Source organism: Tamandua tetradactyla, chromosome 10 (assembly GCF_023851605.1).
Source record: "Tamandua tetradactyla isolate mTamTet1 chromosome 10, mTamTet1.pri, whole genome shotgun sequence".
NCBI lineage: Eukaryota > Metazoa > Chordata > Mammalia > Pilosa > Myrmecophagidae > Tamandua > Tamandua tetradactyla.
Window position 1 is genome coordinate 5,823,038 of NC_135336.1, and position 22,023 is coordinate 5,845,060.

The 22,023-nt window shown below is 39.0% G+C and overlaps 1 long non-coding RNA gene across 5 annotated transcripts in view; it reads right to left on the bottom strand.

The window, feature by feature from the left end:
- Positions 1-457: 457 nt before the first annotated feature.
- Positions 458-22,023, bottom strand: part of LOC143648189 (uncharacterized) — a 115,011-nt gene continuing 93,445 nt past the window's right edge. Inside the window, exons 5-7 of one of the 5 annotated variants that reach the window (XR_013158430.1) lie at positions 8,242-8,414; positions 4,082-4,206; positions 458-3,570 (exon numbers count right to left, since the gene is read on the bottom strand). This is a non-coding gene — a long non-coding RNA (uncharacterized LOC143648189). Of the gene's footprint in view, positions 4,207-8,241; positions 8,415-12,396; positions 20,220-22,023 lie in introns of those variants that run through there. The other 4 variants (XR_013158429.1, XR_013158433.1, XR_013158434.1 and 1 more) reach the window with 4 other exon arrangements.

A 22,023-nucleotide genomic window follows, 5' to 3' on the forward strand; every position in this document is an offset into this window, starting at 1 on the left:
TATTCTAAACACTAAGCCCTAAAACATTCATATTTTTTTTATGATCATTCCGTTCTACATATATAATCAGCAATTCACAATATCATCACATAGTTGCTTATTCATCATCATGATCATTTCTCAGAACATTTGCATCAATTCAGAAAAAGAAATAAAAGATAACATAAAAAGAAATAAAATGAAAACAGAAAAAAAAATTATACATACCATACCCCTTACCCCTCCCTTTCATTGATCACTAGCATTTCAAACTAAATTTATTTTAACATTTGTTCCCCCTATTATTTATTTTTATTCCATATGTCCTACTCATCTGTTGACAAGGTAGATAAAAGGAGCATCAGATACAAGGTTTTCACAATCACACAGTCACACTGTGAAAGCTATATCATTATACAATCATCATCAAGAAACATGGCTACTGGAAAACAGCTCTACATTTTCAGGCAGTTCCCTCCAGCCGCTCCATTACATCTTGAATAACAAGGTGATATCTACGTAATGCATAAGAATAACCTCCAGAATAGCCTCTCGACTCTGTTCGGAATCTCTGAGGCATTGACACTTGGTCTCCTTTCAGTCTTCCCCCTTTTGGTTGAGGAGGTTTTCTCAATCCCTTGATGCTGAGTCTCAGCTCATTCTAGGATTTTTCTCAATCCCTTCATGCTGAGTCTCCACTCATTCTAGGATTTCTGTCCCACGTTGCCAGGAAGGTCCACACTCCTGGGTGTCATGTTCTACGTAGACAGGGGGAGGGTGGTGAGACTGCTTGTTGTGTTGGCTGGAGAGAGAGGCCACATCTGAGCAACAAAAGAGGCTCTCTTGGAGGTGACTCTTAGGCCTAGTTTTAAGTAGACTTGACCTATCCTTTGTGGGGTTAAGTTTCATATGAACAAACCCCAAGACTGGGGGCTCAGCCTATAGCTTTAGTTGTCCACACTGCTTGTGAGAATATCAAGAATTCAACTAGGGGGGGGTTGAATTTTCCCCCATTCTCACCATTATCTGAAGGGGACTTTGCAAATACTTTTCCACTCACTGATCAAATCACTCTGGGATTCATCACGGCATCACTCTGGACAAACCAACAAAATCTCATGTCCTACTCAAGGTTCCATGTACTTATGTTGTTCAACCAACTATCTACATAAGTTATATTAGGACATGCACTAGTCAAAATACAAATTTTGTACCAAATAAACATTTTTTGCTTTAGTCTCACACATAAGTTAAAATTTTAAAATATTAATTACCATCAATTTTCAGCACCCTGCAGTAATGATATTCCTTTGTTCTTCCTCATGCAAAAACATTTTTTAAATTTGTACATTTAGTCACTATCATTATACACTCTAGGCATTCCTAGATTATACCATCTCAATCTTTATTGTCTATTTTTCTTTGTGATTTCATTTATGCCTCCAGCCATCCTCCCTCTACCATTCTCACATTCAACTTCATTCAGTGTTTTAACATAATTGTATTACAGTTAGGTAGTATTGTGCTATCCACTTCTGAGTTTTTATATTCAGTCCTGTTGCACAATCTGTATCCCTTCAGCTCCAATTACCCAGTATCTTACCCTATTTCTATCTCCTGATCATCTCTGTCACCAACGAAATATTCCAAGTTTGTTCACTAATGTCAGTTCATATCAATGAGACCATACAGTAGTTGTCCTTTTGTTTTTGGCAAATCTTACTCAGCATAAGGTCCTTAAGTTCCATCCATGTTGTTACATACTTCATATCTGTATTCTGTCTTACAGCTGCATAATATTCTGTTGTATGTATATGCCACAGTTTGTTTAGCCACCCATTCATTGATAAACATTTTAGCTGTTTCCATCTCTTGGAAATTGTAAATAATGCTGCTATAAACATTGATGTGCAAATGTCCATTTGTGTCCTTGCCCTCATGTCCTTTGAGTAGAGGCAACATATAGATAGGTCCTGTTTTTTAATCCATTCTGCCAGTCTATGTCTTTTGATTAGGGAGTTTTAATCCATAAACATTTAGTGTTATTACTGCATGGGTAGTACTTTCTTCTACTATTTTGCCTTCTGGATTTTATATGTCAATGTCATATCTAATTTTCCTTCTTTTTACCTTTACTCATAGTCTTCCTTTCTACACTCTTCTCCACACCTCTCTCTTCTGTCTTTTTATGTCTGTCTCTAGTGCTCCCTTTAGTATTTCTTGCAGAGCTGGTGTCTTGGTCACAAATTCTCCCAGTGATTTTTTGTCTGAAAGTGTTTTAATTTCTCCCTCATTTTTGAAGGACAATTTTGCTGGCTATAGAATTCTTGGTTGGCAGTTTTTCTCTTTTAATAATTTAAATATACATTCCACCGTCTTCTTACCTCCATGGTTTCTGCTGAGAAATCTACGCATAGTCTTATTGGGCTTCCCTTGTATGTGATGGATTGCTTTTCTCTTGCTGCTTTCAAGATTTCCTCTTTCTCTTTGACCTCTGACATACTGTTAGTAGATGTCTTGGAGTACTTCTATTTGGATCTATTCTCTGTGAGGTACGCTGTACTTCTTGGATCTGTAATTTTAAGTCTTTCATAAGAGTTGGGAAATTTTCAGTGATAATTTCCTCCATTAGTTTTTCTCTTCCTTTCCCTTCTCTTCTCCTTCTGGGACACCCACAACATGTTTATTTGTGTGCTTCATGTTGTCCTTCAATTCCCTGAGTCCCTACTCATATTTTCCCATTTTTTTCCCTATAGTTTCTGTTTCTTGTTGGATTTCAGATGTTCCATCCTCCAGTTCACCAATCCTATGTTCTGTCTCTTGAAATCTACCATTGTAGGTTTCCATTGTTTTTTTCATCTCTTCTACATTGCCTTTCATTCCCATAAGTTCTGTGATTAGTTTTTTCAGACTTTCGATTTCTTCTTTTTGTTCATTCCTTGCCTTCTTTATATCCTCCTTCAATTCATTGATTTGGTTTTTGATGAGGTTTTCCACATCTGTTCGTATATTCTGAATTAATTGTTTCAGCTCCTGTATCTCATTTGAATTGTTTGTTTGTTCCTTTGACTGGGCCATATCTTCAATTTTCCTAGTGTGATTTGTTATTTTTTGCTGGCGCCTAGGCATTTAATTACCTTAATTAGTTTATTCTGGAGATTGTTTTTACTTCTTTTACCTAGAGTTTTCTTGCTGGATGAATTTGTTGTCTATCTATTCTTTGACATTCAGTTCAGCTTTATCTGGACCTCTAGCTTAGGTTTTGTTTAACAGAGGATAAATTTTCAGTTCTTGTTTTCTTGTTTCTTGCCCTGCTTGTATGGTGCCTTTTTACCCCCACACTTAGGAGGGTCTACTTAAGTATTATAGAGCCCAGCCAGATTTTCCCAGACCAAACTGGCCTCCTATCAGGAGGAAAGAGTCATCTGTGTTGGTTTTCCCCAAAGGTGAGACCCAGCAGGTTGGAAGACTTTCCTGTGAAGTCTCTGGACTCTGTTTTTCTTATCCTGCCCAGTATGTGGCACTTGTCTGCCTGCGGGTCCCACCAGCATAAGATGATACGGTACTTTTAACTTTGGCAGACTCTCCCTGCTGGTGGCATGGTGGAGATGGAGGAGAGGTTGCAGGCTGGTTTTAATGGCTTCAAATTACCAAGCCCTGGGGTCTGAATTCCCCGAGGGAGGGACTCCACCTGAGCTGGGCTTCCCCCCTCCACTGGGGAAGGCAAAGGCTCCAGACAAGCTCTCAACCTTGTTTCTGCCTATGTCTGAGGGAGCCACAGCCCAAGAAGTCCTGCCGCTGAATCCAGAGGCAGTCAAGCCTTTGTAGAAACACAGCCAGAAAAACCTCTGTTTCCCTTTTTTTTTTTTTCTTTCTCCATCAGCCCTGCCCCCTCGGCTCTGGGACAAAAGTGAGCAGCTTCCACTTTGACCAGGTTCACCTGAGCTGGGGGCCCATTTCCAACAGTCAGAACTTGTTAATTAATTCTACAATTGGTGTTTAGTTGGGTTCAGGCCCTGCTGCTGGTAAAATCCTTTCCTTTCCCCTCTGGGAAGCAGCCTCTGGGGGAGGGGCGCCAGCTACCAGGGCTTGGGGAACTCACGGTTTTGGGGGGGCTTGCAGCCGGTCCAGCTGGTCCAGACTGGGGTACGCTGTGTGTCCGGTGACGTGGCCCAGGAGCTGTTCTGTACTGTTTCAGATTATTTAGTAGTTTTTCTGGAGGATGAACTAAAATGCACATATTGTTAAGCTGCCATCTTGGCCCGGAAGTCCAAAATATTCATATTTAACAAACTATGATCTAGGAAGGTAAGAGAGGTAAGAGATAATGTTCCTGAGTTCTTAGCACCATGAATTTTTATGGCTAACCTTTCCCATTTATATTATCATCTCTATCTATCACTTCTTTTGTTTATTTTGGTATTTGGTTGGGGAGTGTCCCAGAGCCCTTGAGGATTATGTCTTTCTCAAAATACAGGGGGAAATCAGTGGGGAATAAAATCACCCCATTTACTTTTCACAAAGTATACAAGTTTTAAATGTTGGTGTAGCCAAGATGAATATTTATCAAGAGCCTATGTGCTTGATTTCGTTTTCTCATGGTATATATTTGCATTTGTTTCCCTATTTCTGTTCCTAAGGTCATTCCATTAGTTGTCTAAAAAGATTTCTGCTTTGTCTAGTATAAAGTCATACCTGAACTGGCCAGTTCCTTTCTGAGACCCTTTATTTGCTCCTATTAATACTATTAACAGTAATAATGGCAGGTGCTATTTACTGAACTTCTATGCTATGCCAAACATTGTTCTTATTTTTTTGTACGCTGTATGGTGGGGTCACATTTCATTCTTTTTCCATGTGAATATCCCATTGTTGCAGCACCATTTGTTGAATTGTTTTGTTTTGTTTTGTTTCTTTGTTTGCTTTTTGCTTGTTTGTTTGTTTGGGGAACTACATGGGCCAGGAATCGAACCTGGGTCTCCTGCATAGTAGGTGAGAATTCCACCCTTGAACTACCCTCACACCCCCCCAGGCACTATTTTTTTTTTAATCCATATGTTTTACTCATCTGTCCATACCGTAGATAGTAGGAGAATCAGACACAAGGTTTTCACAATCACAGTCACATTGAGAAAGCTGTATCATTATACAATCATCTTCAAGAAACATGGCTACTGGAACAGGGAGGGGTAAGCGGTATGGTATGTATGAATTTTTTTCTGTTGTCTTTTTATTTCTTTTTCTGAAGAAATTTAGAACATTTTCTTCAAATGTTCTAAAAAATGATCATGATGATGAATATGTAACTATGTGATGATATTGTGAATTACTGATTATATGTAGAACGGAATGATCATAAGTTAGGAATGTTTGCATTTGGGGTGGGCCATGGTGGCTCAGCAGGCAGAGTTCCTGCCTGCCATGCCGGAGACCCGAGTTCGATTCCCAGTGCCTGCCCATGCAAAATAATAATAATAATAATAATAATAATAATGTTTGCATTTGTTCGTTGTTATATTTTAAAAAATTTTTTTAAATTAATTAAAAAAGAAACATGGCTACTGGAACACAGCTCTATATTTTCAGGCACTCCCCTCCAGCCTCTCCAATACACCTTAACTATAAAGGTGATATCTATATAATGCATAAGAATAGCCTCCAGGATAACCTCTCAATTCTATTTGAAATCTCTCAGCCATTGACACTTAATTTTGTCTCATTTCACTCTTCCCCCTTTTGGTCGGGAAGGCTTTCTCAATCCCTTGATGCTGAGTCCCAGCTCCTTCTAGGATTTCTGTCCCACATTGTTAGGAAGGTCCACACCCCCGGGAGTCATGTCCTACGTAGAGAAGGGGAGGGCAATGAGTTTGCTTGTCATGTTGGCTGAGAGAAAGAGACTACATCTGAGCAACAAGAGGTTCTCTGGGGGTGGCTCTTAGGCCTAATATTAAGCAGGCTTAGCCTATCCTTTGTGGGGATCAGTTTCACATGAACAAACCCCATAGGCACTTTTTTGCTACACATTTTGCTAACAGTACAAAATAGATAAAATTATGTCCACTATAGAGATGAAAAACTAATGCCTGTGGCCCACCATGAGCAAATCCTGACTATGCCCAGGGCCTCCCACAAAACTCCTTATCTCTTCTATCCTCTCTCATGATCATCTTCTTTCAACCTTTCTCTCCCTTGTCCGATCACTTCCCTTCCGCTTTTCTTCATTTGGTCCCTCTCCCTCCGCCCTGCCCTACAATGGTGTTTTCCAACTGTGGGTTTTAACCCACTAGAAGGTCATAAGGTCAATTCATTAAATCCGAACCAACATTTTTTTTTTGTAAACTTTTATTTAAATCATAGATTGGGAAGGAAACACTTAGAAAGGCATGACCTGTCTCATTTTAAAATGAAAAACAACAACAACAACAACGAAACAACACAAAGAAACAGAGGCAAAAGAACTTCCCTAAGATCAAACGGTCAGAGTAGGAGTGAGGCTAGAATCTGAGGATCCCATCTCCTAATCCCATTTGATACTGATATATCACATGCTAACTTGTGCATTTAATAACTCCACTGCCTTGCTAATGCCCAATATTTCAAATAAAAGTCAATGTATATATCATTACAATATCTTAAGTTCTCTGATATAAACAGATCCATGAGATTTATCTTTTTATCACAATAAAAAAAACTGTTATAAGCTATTAAGAAGGTGTCAGCCATTTTTTATGAGCTCCATTTTATCAAAATAATTCAATGTTATATTTTACTTATGTGATCTAATTGGTGGGAAAGATCGGCTATTCCATCTATTAGGTTCAACTAGGTAAAACTGACACTTTTGAATAATACTAACCAAATATTTGCATTTGGGATTTATTGTCTGATTCTGTATCAGAAATTATTCATTTTAAGGATAGGAAAGAACATTTTTTAAATTGTTTTTTACAAAAATAAAAAGTTATTTGCTTTTTATTGATATATACTAAATAGTCACATGTCATGTAATTGTCCAAAGTGTACCATCAATGGTTTACAATATGATATAGCCATGCATTTATCATCACAATCAACTTTTTTGTAAAAAAATAACATATATACAAAAAAAAATTTCAAAGTACATCGCAACAATTAATTGTACAACAGATTTTAGAGTTTGGTATGGGTTACAATTCCACAATTTTAGGTTTTTACTTCTAGCTGCTCTAAGATACTGGAGACAAAAGAAATACAATATCATGATTCAACAATCATATTCATTTGTTAAACCCTACTTTCTCTGTATAACTCCACCATCACCTCTAACTTTTTCATGTCAGAAAGGGCTGTCGATATTACAGGATAGGGGTGAAACTAGCTAATGTTCTAGAAGGGCTGGCCCTTCTCCAGTTCAGGACTTATCTGGTCCAGGGACCCATCTGGAGGTTGTAGTTTCTGGAAAGTTACCCTATTGCATGGAACCTTTGTAGAATCTTATAAAATGCATTAGGTGTTCTTTAGGATGGGCAGGAATGGTTTTGGTTGGGGTTTGGCAAGTTACGGTAAGTAGCAATGTCTAACATAAGAGTGACCTCCAGAGTAGCCTCTTGACTCTATTGAACTCTCTTAGCCGCTGATACCTTATTTGTTGCACTTCTTTTTCCCCTTTTGGTCAGGATGGAATTGTTGATCCTGTGGTGCCAAAGCCAGACTCATCCCTGAGAGTCATCTCCCACACTGCCAGGGAGACTTTTATCCCTGAAGTGAACTAGCATTTAAAAAAAATTTTTATCATGGTAATATATATATACCATGAAATTTGCCATTTAACCATTTTTACGTGTACAATGCAATCACATAAATTCACAATATTGTATGACCATCACCACCATCCAAAACTTTTTCATCACCCCAACACGGAAATTCTATACCCATTAAGCAATAACTCCCCATTCCCCCTCTCCTTAGCCCCTAGTAAACAACTTTCTGTCTCTATGAATTTGTTTATTCAAGATATTTCATGTAAGTGGAATCTTATAATATATGTCCTTTGGAGTGGACCAACAATTTTTAAAAAATTAAATAATAATATAGAAAATATTGAAGGACATCTCTCATAGTAAAGGTATTCATTGCTGCATAAAATTGTTTTAATATGTGTGTCTGCATGGGTTGTCTACAGTTCCAAGCTGTAAAATGTTTATCTTATTTTAAAACCTTAGGAAAACCCTGCTCAAGGCTAAACTAGGTGGCCCCCGTGGTGCCCAGGCATCTCCCACTGACCTGTGGCACGGTGAGCCGAGGAGACCGCTGTGTCTGCCTTGTGACTCTCTGAGGTGATTCTTCCCTTTCTCTGTCAGAGGCCGCACTGAAAAGTCCAACAATCAGGAAGCAGATTCCAGGTTGTGGCAGGGCTTGGAGGGGTTTTCTCTATCCAAGCTCAGGCAAATACTTACCTGGAGACAAAGAATGTTCTAGATGACTCCTAAAATAACTCCATCAGCCCTCACCAACTATTTGAGAGCCCTCACCCCATCTGTGCACTGCCTGAAGCCTCCAGCCCCCAGCCCATGCTTCTCCCGCACAGGAATATGGGCAGAGCGTTGACCCAAGGTGCCATTTGCCCTTTCTGCCCTCCAGCGCTGCCCACCTCAGGCTGATGGAAGTCTCAGAGCCCTGCCCGCACAACCTCCCTCCCCCTTCCTCCGACAACCTGGGGTTCCGCAGCCCAGGCACTGTCAGCGACACTGAGGCCATGGCCCTTGTGCTTTAGTCAGGGAGGAGGCTCTCTCGGTTGCTCACTCACAGGCCTTCACCCATGTCTTCATCCTCTTACGAGATTAAGTACTCAGCTGACCCTCTGTCTGGTGCCACCTTATGTTGGATCCTTTTTCGCAGATGGCTTATCTCCTCAACATGATTTGTGAGTGGTATGAAGGCAGAGGCCAGGTCTTTTCTAGAGTATGGTGGTTAGGGCCAGAACGGTGTAGAATTCAGCTGCAGTGCTTACAGCCTAAGGTATCTTGGCTGAGTGATTAGACCTCTCTTATCTCAGTTTCCTCTTCTGTTATGTGGGGTAAGACCTTGAAAGGGTAGCTGTGAGGCTTTAAGTTTGACCAATGCCTAATATCACACCCAGCACAAAACTGTCAGTTGCTCAATATTTGATTGTATCTAAACCAGCATAGACTCGCTGTGTAATAGATGTAATTGATTGGTTAATTAATTGATTCATTGGAGAGAGAGAGGCAGAGCATACCTGCTTGTACCTCCAATTGTTCCATGGGGAGAGCAATGACATTTGTTAAAGGCGGCCAAGGAGACAGGAAACAGGAGTAAGGAGGAAAAAGCAGGCAAAGAAGGGAGGATGATGAGAAGGAAAGAGGGAGAGTGGGAAGGAAGAAAAGGAGGCAGCAAAGTGGTAAAGCATCAAAAAACATTTCCTTGGAGGAACAGGGCGGTATGAGATCTTGAACATCCAGTTGCAGAGTTTCAGGGCTGGGAAAGAGAATGTGGAGCTCACAGACCCATCCACCGCTCATAATCCAGGTGAAGCAGCTGAGGCCCTGGGGGAAGTAAGCTCAGAGGCAGGCAGAAGCAGGCCTGAGGACAGCCTGCCCTTGGCATGAGGGACCAGTCCTTCCACCCTGCAGAGGCCCAATTTCTTCTTTCTTTCTCCAAGTCTGCTCCAGCAGGGAGTTCATCTTTTCAGAAGCCTTTGAAGAGGGCAAAGGTGCAGAAGATATGGAACAGGAGAGCAGTGCTCTGAGTGTAATTTATTTCCTTATCTCCATCGTATTCTCACTCACTCCTATTCATAAGCTCCTCCTGCTTCTTCCTCTCTCCCATTCCCTCCCTTTCATGATTCTCACCCATAAGGACCTTTCTAGTCCAGGAAGGTCATGGGTCTTCAAACAGCATTTAGACCCTCCCAGCCCAGCCCCAGATCCCTCATTTCCTTCCCAATGTGCTGGGTGCTGGGCAGAAGTAGTAGGCTCCTGCTGTGGACCCCGAGTTGGGAGCTGTCAAGGGATCACCTTGTGGGCCACGCGGATACCCTACAACCTCCACCCCCTCTAGGGTGTCCCATTTTCCCCTCTTCCAACTCTCGGGACTTTGCCAGTTGGACAACAATTATGAAATCTGTTGCTCCAAATCTGTTCCCCTGGAGATGGGAGAAAACGTCCAGTCAGGAAAAGAAGAATGCGATGAAGGGGAAACGTGAGTGTGAAAGAAGGAGGAATAAGCGAATTTGTTATTCACTGTTTCTCTGACTTTTGTTTTGGAATGTCAGGGCAACAAACAAAACCGCGGAGCTCCGTGGGGCCTCCAGCGGTTGCCTCTGCAGGGGACACGACTAGTTTCCAGGAGAAAGCAGTGCCCAAGAACCAAGGCTTCCAGAGGGCCTCTTCCCCGGAGAACTGACGCTAGTTCCTGCGACCTCCCGGAGCTGCTCTGCACTCAGTCTTTGGCTCGGGAGCCCCACTCGATCTCTGTTCCCTGGGGAGGTTGCAGTGGGGGCTGAGCGTCACCGCCCACCGTGCAGCAGAAAGCCCCAAAGAGCCTCGGAGCCTGCGAATGTGCCGCCCTTGGACGGGGGTCACCCGGAGCCGCCTGGGGGAGGTCAAAGAGCGCTCTGGGTGTCCGCCCACCTCCCACCCGCGGAGCCCCCTCCTGCCTACGGAGTCCTCTGAGCTGCCCTGAACGCCTGCAGAGGCCAGCGGAGACCCTGGCTTTGCAAAGTTGGCCCTTTTGACATTTTGGCCCATATAATTCTTTGCGGTAGAGGGCTGCCGTGTGCACGGTAGGATGTTTAGCAAGCATCCCTTGCCTCTACCAGTAGATGTCAGCAACACCCACCCCCGAAGTTGTGACAACCAAAAGTATCTGAAGATATGGCCAGATTTCTCGAGGGGTGGGGGTGGTGTGGGGAGGACGATGACGAAAGTCGGTTGAGAGCCACTTAGCCTTGGGCGAGCCGTGGCCCACTCAGACCCAGAGGAGGCACAGGCTTTGTTTTTGTTTTTTACCAGAATCCCGGCACTACTCATGTGCTGCTTGTGTTGCCTAATTCTAGTGTTGGCTAGTTTCAGACAGGGTTGGTTCGTTGGTTTCCAAGTTAATTTATGAAATGCTTTCATTTAGATTTATTACTTTTTAAATTAGTTTTAGGGTTATTTTATTTAGCTTTTAATGTTTAGATTTATTAGTTATTTTTAAGTTAATTCCCATGTACTTTTATTCGTTTTCTTGTTATTTGATTTTAAAACTTTGAAGTTACCTGTATTCTGTTATTTTATTTTCAAGGTTATTTAGTTTTTGAGCTATTCATCTTCAGTTATTTATTTGTAGTTAATTAGCTTTAGGCATTTGTAATTATTTACTTTTAGTTATTAATATCTGAGTTATTTTTCATAGTTCTGCCTTTTTATTTAGAGTTTCTGAGTTGTTTATTTAATATTTCTATTGATAAAACAATATACAAACACAAACGTTCTTTCTAAAATATTTTTATAAACTAAACAACATAAAAACATGCAAACATTCTTAACACACAAATATTCCATACATGGTATACAATCAATGGCTCAGAATATCATCACATATTTGTGTATTCATCACCGTAATCATTTTTTTGAACATTTGCATCACTCCAGAAGAAGAAAAAAGAAAAAAACTCACATATACCATACCCCTTACCCCTCCCTCTCACTGACCACTCGTATTTCCATCTACCCAATTTATTTATTTATATATCTTTTTTAACTTTTTAAATTGTATAATAAAATATATATATATATATATATATATATATATATATATATACAGAGAAAAGAAAGAAAAGGCAGTGGTTTTCAAAGCACTCTTCAACAAGTAGTTACAGGACAGATCCCAGACTTTGTTAGGGGCTACCATATGATCCTCTCAGATTTTTCCTTTTTGCTGCTCCAGAATATAGGAGGCTAAAAGGAATAATTTTTTTTTTTATCATCACAGTCGACTTTTACAAATACAAACATTCTTAACATGCAAACATTCCATACATGGTGTACAATCAATGGCTCACAGTATCACCACATAGTTGTGTGTATTCATCACTATGATCATTTCTTAGAACATTTGAATCTGAGTTATTTATTTTTACAGTTACCTATTTGACTATCAAAAAATCCTTGGAAGTTTTTTAATTATTTAATTTTAGTTATTTTTACTGTGAAATAGTTTTAGTGATTTCAGATGCTTTCTCTTTAGTTATTTAGGGTTTAGATTTACTTATGTCCACCAACGTTTATTTTCAGTTATTTAAAATTCTGGGTTGTTCATTTTTATATTTATTTACATTGAGTTATTTAGTTTTTAATTATTTCATTTTCAGTTTTTGAGTTTTATGTTTTCTGAATTTTTTATTTTCAGAGTTTTTGAGTTAATTTTGGAGTTACTTATTCTCACTTATTTCTTTTCAGTCATGCCTTTGCTATTTAAAATTTATTTTCTGTCCTGAAGTTTTACTTCTGTTTTCTGATTTATTTGTTTTCAAAATTATTTAGTATTAGAATTACTTAGTCTGTCAGGGACCAGTCACTGATAGAGACATCATACCAGTTATTATTATTTTAAAAAATATTTTTATTGAGAAATCTTCATATATATGCAGCCCATCCACAGTATACAATTAATGGCTCACAACATCACCACATAGTTGTGTATTCATCACCATGATCACTTTTAGAACATTTGCATCACCCCAGAAAAAGAAATAAAAAGAAAAAAGAAAGAACCTATACCACTTACCCCTCCTTCTCATTATCCACTAGTACATACCAGTTATTTTTTTAATTAATTAATTAATATATTTATTAAATATAACAACATACAAAAACATTCTTACCATATGATCATTCCATTCTTGATATACAATCAGTAACTCACAATATCATCACATAGTTTATATTCATCATTATGATAATTTCTTAGAACATTTGCATCAATTCAGAAAAAGAAATAAAAAGACAACAGAAGAAAATTCATACATACCATGCTACTTACCGCTCCCTTTCATTGATCACTAGCATTTCAATCTATTCAATTTATTTTAACATTTGTTCCCTCTATTGTTTATTTATTTTTAATCCATATGTTTTACTCATCTGTCAATAAGGTAGATAAAAGGAGTATCAGACACAAGGTTTTCACAATCACACAGTCACATTGTGAAAGCTATATCATTACATAATCATCTTCAAGAAACATGGCTACTGGAACACAGCTCTACATTTTCAGCCACTTCCCTCCAGCCTCTCTATTACATCTTAACAAAAGGGTGGTATCTATATAATGCGTAAGAATAACCTCTAGGATAACCCCTCAACTCTGTTTGGAATGTCTTAGCCATTGATGCTTTGTTTTGATTCATTTCGCTCTTTCCCCTTTTTGGTTGAGAAGGTTTTCTCAATCCCTTGATTCTGAGTCTCAGCTCATTCTAGGATTTCTGTCCCACGTTGCCAGGAAGATCCACACCCCTGGGAGTCATTCCCATGTAGAGAGTGGGAGGGCAGTGAGTTTGCTTGTTGTATTGGCTGAGAGAGAGGGGCCACATCTGAGTAACAAAAGAGGTTCTCTGGGGGTGACTCTTAGGCCTAATTTTAAGTAGGCTTAGCCTAGCCTTTGTGGGGATAAGTTTCATGTGAATAAACCCCAATATTGGGGTCTTAGCCTATTGCTTTGGTTGTCCACACTGTTTGTGAGAATATCAAGAATTCTCCACTTGGGGAAGTTGAATTTTCCCCCTTTCTCGCCATTTCCCCAAGGGAACTTTTCAAATACTTTTTAAATCATTGTTCAAATCACTCTGGGATTTATCAGGGCATCACTTTGGACAAACCTACAAAAACTCTCATGCCCTACTTAAGGATCCATGTACTTATGGTGTTCAGTTAAGCTGTCCACATAAGTTATATTAGGAAATGAACTAGTCAAAATAAAAATTTTGTACCAAATAATCATTTTTTGCTTTAGTCTCACACATAACTTAAAGTTTTAAAATATTAATTACCATCTATTTTCAACACCCTGTGGTATTGACATTCCTTTGTTCTACCTCATGGAAAAATATTTTTAAACTTGCATATTTAGTCACTATCATTAAACACTCTAGGCATTCTTAGATTATACCATCTCAGTCTTTATCATCTAGCTTTCCTTCTGATTTCATTTGTGCTTCCCTCTATCATTCTCATATTCAGCTTCATTCAGTGTTCTAACATTATTGTATTACAGTTAGGTAATATTGTGCTATCCATTTCTGAATTTTTACAATCAGTCCTATTGCACAATCTGTATCCCTTTAGCTCCAATTACCCAATATCTACCCTATTTCTATCTCCTGATGGTCTCTATTCCCATCTGAAATTTTCCAAGTTCATTCACTATTGTCAGTTCATATCAATGAGACCACACAGTATTTGTCCTTTAGTTTCTGGCTAATCTCACTGAGCATAATATCCTTAAGGTCCATCCATGTTATTACATACTTCACAACTTTATTCTATCTTGCAGCTGCCTAATATTTCATCGTATCATACCAGTTATTTTCACAGAGAGAATTTAATATGAGGAAATTGTTATTCAGCTAATAGAGACTTGAAAAACGAAAGATAATAAAGTATCATGGAAATTTTAATTGTAGGACGTGGATACCACTCTAAATACTGAGGGAACAAAGAGAAGAAGTTGGAATTATCAAAACTCAGAAGCTTATCAACAGCCCCACGTGGCTGGAAGCCAGTCCTCTGAGGAGGGGGTGCCGCCAGGCTGGTGCAGGTGCTCAGAGGCTTGGCAAAAGCAAACAGGAAGGGGAGCCCTCCAGCCTTCCCATGGGTCAGTTACTTGTCCTTATTGGCAGAGCCTGCCAGGGAGCCGCTGAGGAAGGGGCAGGTAGTGTGCAGTCTCCCAGCTCCAGCAGGGGATGGAAGGTTGTGTTTGAAGCTGAGAAATAAAGGCTTAACAACCAGGACACTGAGCTTTGGAGGGTTCCAGATTTAAAATGAGTTTTAGGCCTAGTTTAGGATTTAGTTAGCCTTGAATTGTTAGGGTTGATTTGATTTAACTTTTAACTGAACCTGGCATCTGGCTGAGTCTTTAGTCCTCAGGATTTGTTTCTGGAGTGGAGTGGATCAACAAACAATATCTGAAAGAAATCTCTCCCATGGAACTCAAAAGAAAGTCACTTCAGAATTCAGGAAAACAAAACTAGTGCATCTCATTTTATTCATAAAGAAGCCCTTTGAGCAGCTAAAATGGGGCAAAGGCTAATGGCTAACATCAGAGAAGGGCTACTCACCTCAATCATTCAGAGAGATGTTCTTTGACATTTTTCAGAAAAGTAAGCTATGTTGTTGTGGGGCTACCCTCTCCTACCCTTTCCTAACTACAAAAGTTATCTTTCCTTATAGATACAGAATATGTTTCAAATTTGTGGACTACAATCATTACTCTTTGTACAATAAAATCAAGTTCTTCTCAAATCTATAGGAAATCATATATTCTGCCTGCACTGTTTTTTTGACCCACCTTGTTCCAATTTGAACATAAGAACATTTTTTTATTCATGTATGCAGAGTCACTCATTTTATTCTATACCTGTTTCCTGAGCTGCCACATCCTGAGGAAAGTGCTTTTTCCAGGAGAGACCAGGGAGATAGGTAGATGAGTGAGAAGCTTTCAGCCCAGTTGGGGAAGACACATGGAAACAAATCATAACAACATGGCTTGACAAATACTATTGGGATCACAGAACGCTGTCACTGACTCTTCCTGATGTGGCTAGGGAAGGGGTGACATCTGATATGGGTCTTGGGGAGTAAAGGTTTTCCAGGTGCAGAAGGAGAAGAGAATCCTAGACTGAGAGAATAACATGTGAGATGGTGTGGAGGCCTGAAGGAGAGAGGCACATGGGGGAGGCTGAGTTGCTGCATTAATAGAATTGGACAGGACTATCTAGTCAAAAGAAAGAACAGTTGCACACAATCTGTGATAGAATGTTTTCACACTTTATAAGTCCATAATTCAGTTTTGACTTTATATACATACATGTATGTATATGTATATTAATTTAACCCACTGAGTACATTAAACATTTTCTCATCAGAATTTGGTGTCTTTGCATCTTTGGTTATCTTACCAATCACAATGTACCTATGTATACAATAGATTCATGTCTTAGATGGATGGAAGGAGTTTCAGGATTCTATTAGCCTCAAGAGACACATCATTTGATAAACATTTTTGACCATTGCAGGCCAGATACTCACTACAGAAACACAGCTCAAAGTTTTTTCAATATTTTAACCCTCAATGCTTTCTGAATCTATGAAAATGGCCACACGTGATCATGCTGACAGAATGCAAACTATCCAAACCCAGAGACCTCACGTGAAGAAACTCTGCAAAAACCTCACAGCATAGGTGGTTGACCAGAGGAGCCATTTTAATACCAGTCCACTCCAGAAGACACTGTTCTCCTCTCCAGGGCCAGTCACTCAGGAAATAGTTGTTGAATGAATTGTGGTTGCAGTGCATTGTAAGCTCTCTGAGAGTAGGAAAACAATAAAGGAGGACTCTTACGTGTGGTAAAACATTCGTTATCTTATAACATTTGTTTAGATAAGAAAGAATACCAAACAATAGATGAAAATCTCCTTAAACTCTAGGAAGAATTGTTCAAATCCCGTCTGTTTTTATCCTATGCCTATTTTCCCCCTAATGGGGCTCTGGCTGAAGTAGCTGGGCTAAAGGCAGCCCTGAATCTGTAGAATTTGGTGGTGTTCTAAATGCATACTAAATACTAGCTGTTCATTATGCAATATTTAGAAAAAATAGAAATAATCCAAATCAGCAGTTTCTAAAGGCTGTTTTTCAGAACAGGCGAGAGTATATAAGAGATCAGGAATTTCTTCCCTTAAGGTGTTCTGTAAAAACAAACAAACAAAACACAAACATCTATCCAGGTTAAGAGAAATCCCACAGGAAGGAAATTTATATACTTTTGTTACACACATAATTTTCCAAACTTCTTTGACCACAAAGCTCTTTTCTTTGTGAAATATCACATTCCATGCATATTATAAACAGCTATAACAAAGAAACCCATCAGGATGGTGACCTAAAGAATAAAGGTTATTCTACCTCAGGTACAGAGCTGATAGGATGATTGCTGTGTGCCACAGTTATTCGGGATTCCCATGCTTCTTACATCTGATTTCCCCCCCACCCTCTAGAGTATTGTCCTCGTCCATATGGTCAAAATGGAGTCCCAGTCATGTCCATGTTCCAGTTCATAGGTAGAGAGTGGAGACTGAAGGATCACATGTGCAACAGCCTAGAAGTGTCATGCATTACCTCCTCATACTTTCCAATGGTGAAAACATAATTGCATGGCCACTTCTGGCTTCATGGAGGGCTAGGAATGTGTTTTGGATTCCTAGGCTGCTCCAAGAAAATACCATGAAATGGGTTGGCTTAAACAATGGGAATTTATTAGCTTACAGTTTTGAGCTCATGAAAATGTCCAAATCAAGACATCATTATGACTTTTATGCTTTCTTCTGGAAGACTGACTGCTGCTGAGCTTTGGCTCCTCTGCCAAATGGCAAGGCACGTGGTTGCATCTTCTGGTCTCCTCCTTCTGTTCTGGGTTCCATTTCAGATTTTTGCTTCTTATGGCCTTTTTTCTCCCCATATTGATTCTGTTTATAAAAGACTCCAGTAATAGGAGAGATATATGTACAAGGATGTTCAGGCTTTTTATTTTTGTTTGGATATAGGTTTTCATTTCTTCAGGATAAATTCCTAAGAGTGTGACTGCTGATCAGTTTTTTTTTTAAACCTTGATTTCTCTTTACTTATCGAGCAGGAAATTCAGTTCACAAATGAGTTTAATAAGGGATTACTATCTTCTTTTAAATGTTCAAACTACTTAGCTGTCATTCCCTTTTCTTCCATTGCAATTTGCTTGTTCTTCCATGCTAGGGTTTATCTCCATGGAAGTCCTACGGGTAGTACTTACTCACCATCTTCCTCTCTCTGTCTTTGGTGTTCAGCTTTTAGGATATATAAAACTATTTTCTGGACTGGTGATATTTTCTGTTCCCACCAGCAATGTCTGAGTTGTCCATTTTCTTCCCATCCTTGTCAAAATTTGATATTATCACTATCTCTATTTTTCATTTTAGCCATTCTAACATTTGTGTAGTGTTATCTCATTTTTAAAAATTTGCATTTCCCTAATGGTTAATAATATTGAACATCTTTTCATGTGTCTACTTGCCATCCATATATACTGTTTGAAAAATATTTGTTCAAGCCTCTTGCCCATTTTCTAAATAGATTGTGTTTTCTTTTTGGTTGTTGTTTACTGTTTTAAGATGCCTTTAATTGTAATACAAATCTGTCTGATCTATGGTTTGAGAATATTTTCTTTCTGTCTGTAGCTTGTCTTCTCATCCTCTTCATAAAACAAAATTTTAATTTTGATGAGCTTCAACTTATCAAATTTTTCTTTTATAGATAATACTTTTGGTGTCACACTAAGAACTCTTTGTATAACCCTAGGTCCCGAAGACTTTGTCCCTGTGTTTTCTAATAACTTTTGTGGTTCTATGTCTTGCATTTAAATCTATGATCCATTTAAAATTAATTTATGTATAAGATGAGAGGTTTAGGGCAAGGTTTATTTGTTTGTTTGTTTATTTATTTATTTATGCCTATGAATGTCTGTGTTAGTTTATTAAGCTGCTGGAATGCAATATACCAGAAATGGAATAGCTTTTAAAAAGGGAATTTAATAAGTTACAAGTTTACAGTTCTAAGGCTCTGAAAATGTCCACATTAAGGCACCAATAAGAGGTTATCTTCACTCAAGAAAGGTTGATGCTGTCCGGATCATCTCTATCATTTGGGAAGTTACATGACTGGAGTCTGCTGGTCCTTGTTCCCAGTTCTGTGATTTCCTCTTTAAGCATCTGTGGACATTCACTTAGCTGCTCTGAGACAAAACTCTGGGTTTCCTCTCTTAACTTAGCATCTGCCAGAACTGAAAATTTCTTTTCTTCAGGTTCTGGCCATTTCTGAGTCCTTGCTTAGAACCTGGGCTATTTCTGTCTCAACCTACAAATGTCTTCATTGGCTTTGCTCTGCTCTCTCTAAAGTGTTTCCTCTTAAAGGACTCCAGTAAACTAATCAAGACCTACCTGGAATGGGTGGAGTCACATCTCATCTAATTAAAGGGTCACACCCATAATCAGACACATAGCACCTTTATGGAGATAATCTAATAAAAAATTTCCACCCTACGCTATTGAATCAGGATTGAAAGAAACAACTGCCCCCACAAGATTGAATTAGGATTAAAATATGGTTTTTCTGCAGTACAGAATACTACAGAAAACTGGCACATTCAAATTGGCACATTCCATTCTCTGGACCCCCCAAAAGACATGTTTCTTCCATAAATAAAATACATTCACTCCATCACAATATCACAGAAGCCTTAAACTATTTCAGTAACTATATAAATATCATAATATACAAAGTAAAAAACAATACAATATCTCATCATAGTTAGTTACAGGTAAGGTCTCTTCTAAAGGCAAAAAATTCTCCTCTGGCTCTGGACCAGTGAATCTCAGAACAAATGATCTGCTGCCAATATACAAAGGAGGCACAGTCATAGGATACATGTTTCCATTGCCATAGGGAGAAATTGCAAAGTAAACAGGGATTGCCAGACCCAAACAGTTCTGAAAATCTGCAGGGGAAACTCCACTAGATTTCAAAGCCTAAGAGTCATTTATCCTTGAGGCTTTAGAAAGCAGCAGCCCCATCCTTTCCAAGGGCCTATGCATTGGCCTTGCTCTCTCTCCAAATGCTGGTGAGTTGTGAACTGGAGCGCCTTGGGGGGACTACCTTTTTCTCAGCTCCGCTCTCTCCAAGCTTCAGGGAAGCACCTGGGATCTCTGCCATCTCCAGGGCATATACTCAACCCCTCTAGAACAATGGGGTGGCAACCAGGCTCTCCCCAATCACTGGTTTATGCACCCTAACCTCTCCAAGGCCTGGGGAGGCACAACTCTTCCTATGCAATGAAGAAGAATGTCTGCCTCTGCTTCCAGGGCAAACTCACTCTCTCCGTGTGTATGGATGGGTCTGCTCTCCTGGCCCAAGATTTCCTTAAGTTCTGCCTCTGATGCTTCTGTGTACATTTCCTATAAAACAGGAAATGATATTCACTTATGTAATCATTTTAAGTGTAGTTATCAAGTGCAAGAAATTTAACATTGATATAAAGCTTATATTCTATATTCCATTTTTTCTTATGTCCCAACAATATCCCTTTCAGCCTTTTCTCCTTAATTCTTTGATCCCATTGAGTGTCACATATCATGTTTGATTGCCATTATCACTTTATCTTTCTTACTTTTAATTGTGGAAACATCTATACAGCATAAATTTTCCCATCCCAACCCCTTCTTAGCATACCTTTCAGTGGGATTAATCACATTCACAATACTACATTACCCTCACCACCATCTATATCTGTTACTTTCCCTTCTCCCTCAAAAGAAACCCCTAAATTCATTTTGCATTAACTCCCCTTTGTCCCTGCTCCCACCCCTAGTAATCTATATTCAACTTTCTGTCTCTGAATTTGTATATTCTCTGATATTTTCTTTGTGCCTATCATGGGGCTTAAGATTAACATCTTAAATCTATAATAATCTCTTTTGCTTTGCTACAAACTTAACTTCAACAGTATATGTAACTATGTTTGTAAACCCCACTGTCCTCTCACTGTTACATAGCTTTGTCACAAATTGTACATATATGCATTATGAGTCCAAAGCCATTGATTTGTCATTACATTTTTTAACTTTTTTTTATTGTATAGTATAACATATACACAAAGCAAAGATAGAAAAAAGCAATAGTTTTCAAAGCACTCTTCAACAAGTAGTTACAGGACAGATCCCAAAGTTTGTCATGGGCTACCATACCATCATCTCAGATTTTGCCTTCTAGCTGCTCCAGAATATAGAAGGCTAGAAGGAATAAATAATTTTTTATCATCACAATTGACTTTTTTCTTTTTTTGTGTGAAAAGTAATACACATACAAAAAAGCAATAAATTTCAAAGCACAGCACAGCACAGCAATTAGTTGTAGAACAGATTTCAGAGTTTGGTATGGGTTACCATTCCACAATTTTAGGTTTTTACTTCTAGCTGCTCTAAGATACTGGAGACTAAAAGAAATATCAATTTAATAATTCAGCAATCATATTCATTTGTTAAACCTTACCTTCTCTGAATAACTCCATCATCACCTTTGATCTATGTGCCCCACTGTCACTACTATTTTATACATTTACCTTTTAAATTCTGTAGGAAGTAAAAAGTGGAGTTATGAATAAAAAAATACAATAGTACTGGTATTTGTATTTACCCATGTTGTTATCTTTATGGGAGATCTTTATTTTTTTCATGTGGCTTCAGTCATTTATCTAATGCTCTTTCTTTCAACTTGCAGAACTTCCTTTAGCACTTCTTGTAGGGCCAGTCTAGTAATAACAAAGTTCCTTAGCTTTGGTTTCTCTGGGAATGTCTTCATTCTTTCTCCATTTTTGAGGGACATTTTTACCACATATAGACCTCCTGTAGTAGTTAGATTCAGGTTTCAACTTGGTCAGGTGAAGGTGCCTAGTTCTATTGCTGTGGACATGAGCCCATGGTTGAACCTCATCTGTTGCTAATTACATCTGCAGCCGGCTAGGAGGTGTGCTTGCTACAATGAATGATGTTTGATTTAATTGGTTGGTGCTTAAATGAGAGAGCCCATCGTAGCACAGCCCAAGCAGCTCAGAATACCTCATCTCAGCACTCACAGCTAAGACCAGGCCTTTGGAAATGCAGAAAGGAATCACCCCAGGGAAAGATGTTGGAACCCAGAGGCCTGGAGAGAAGGCCAACAGAGATCACCCTGTGTCTTCCATGTAAGAAAGAACCTCAGTTG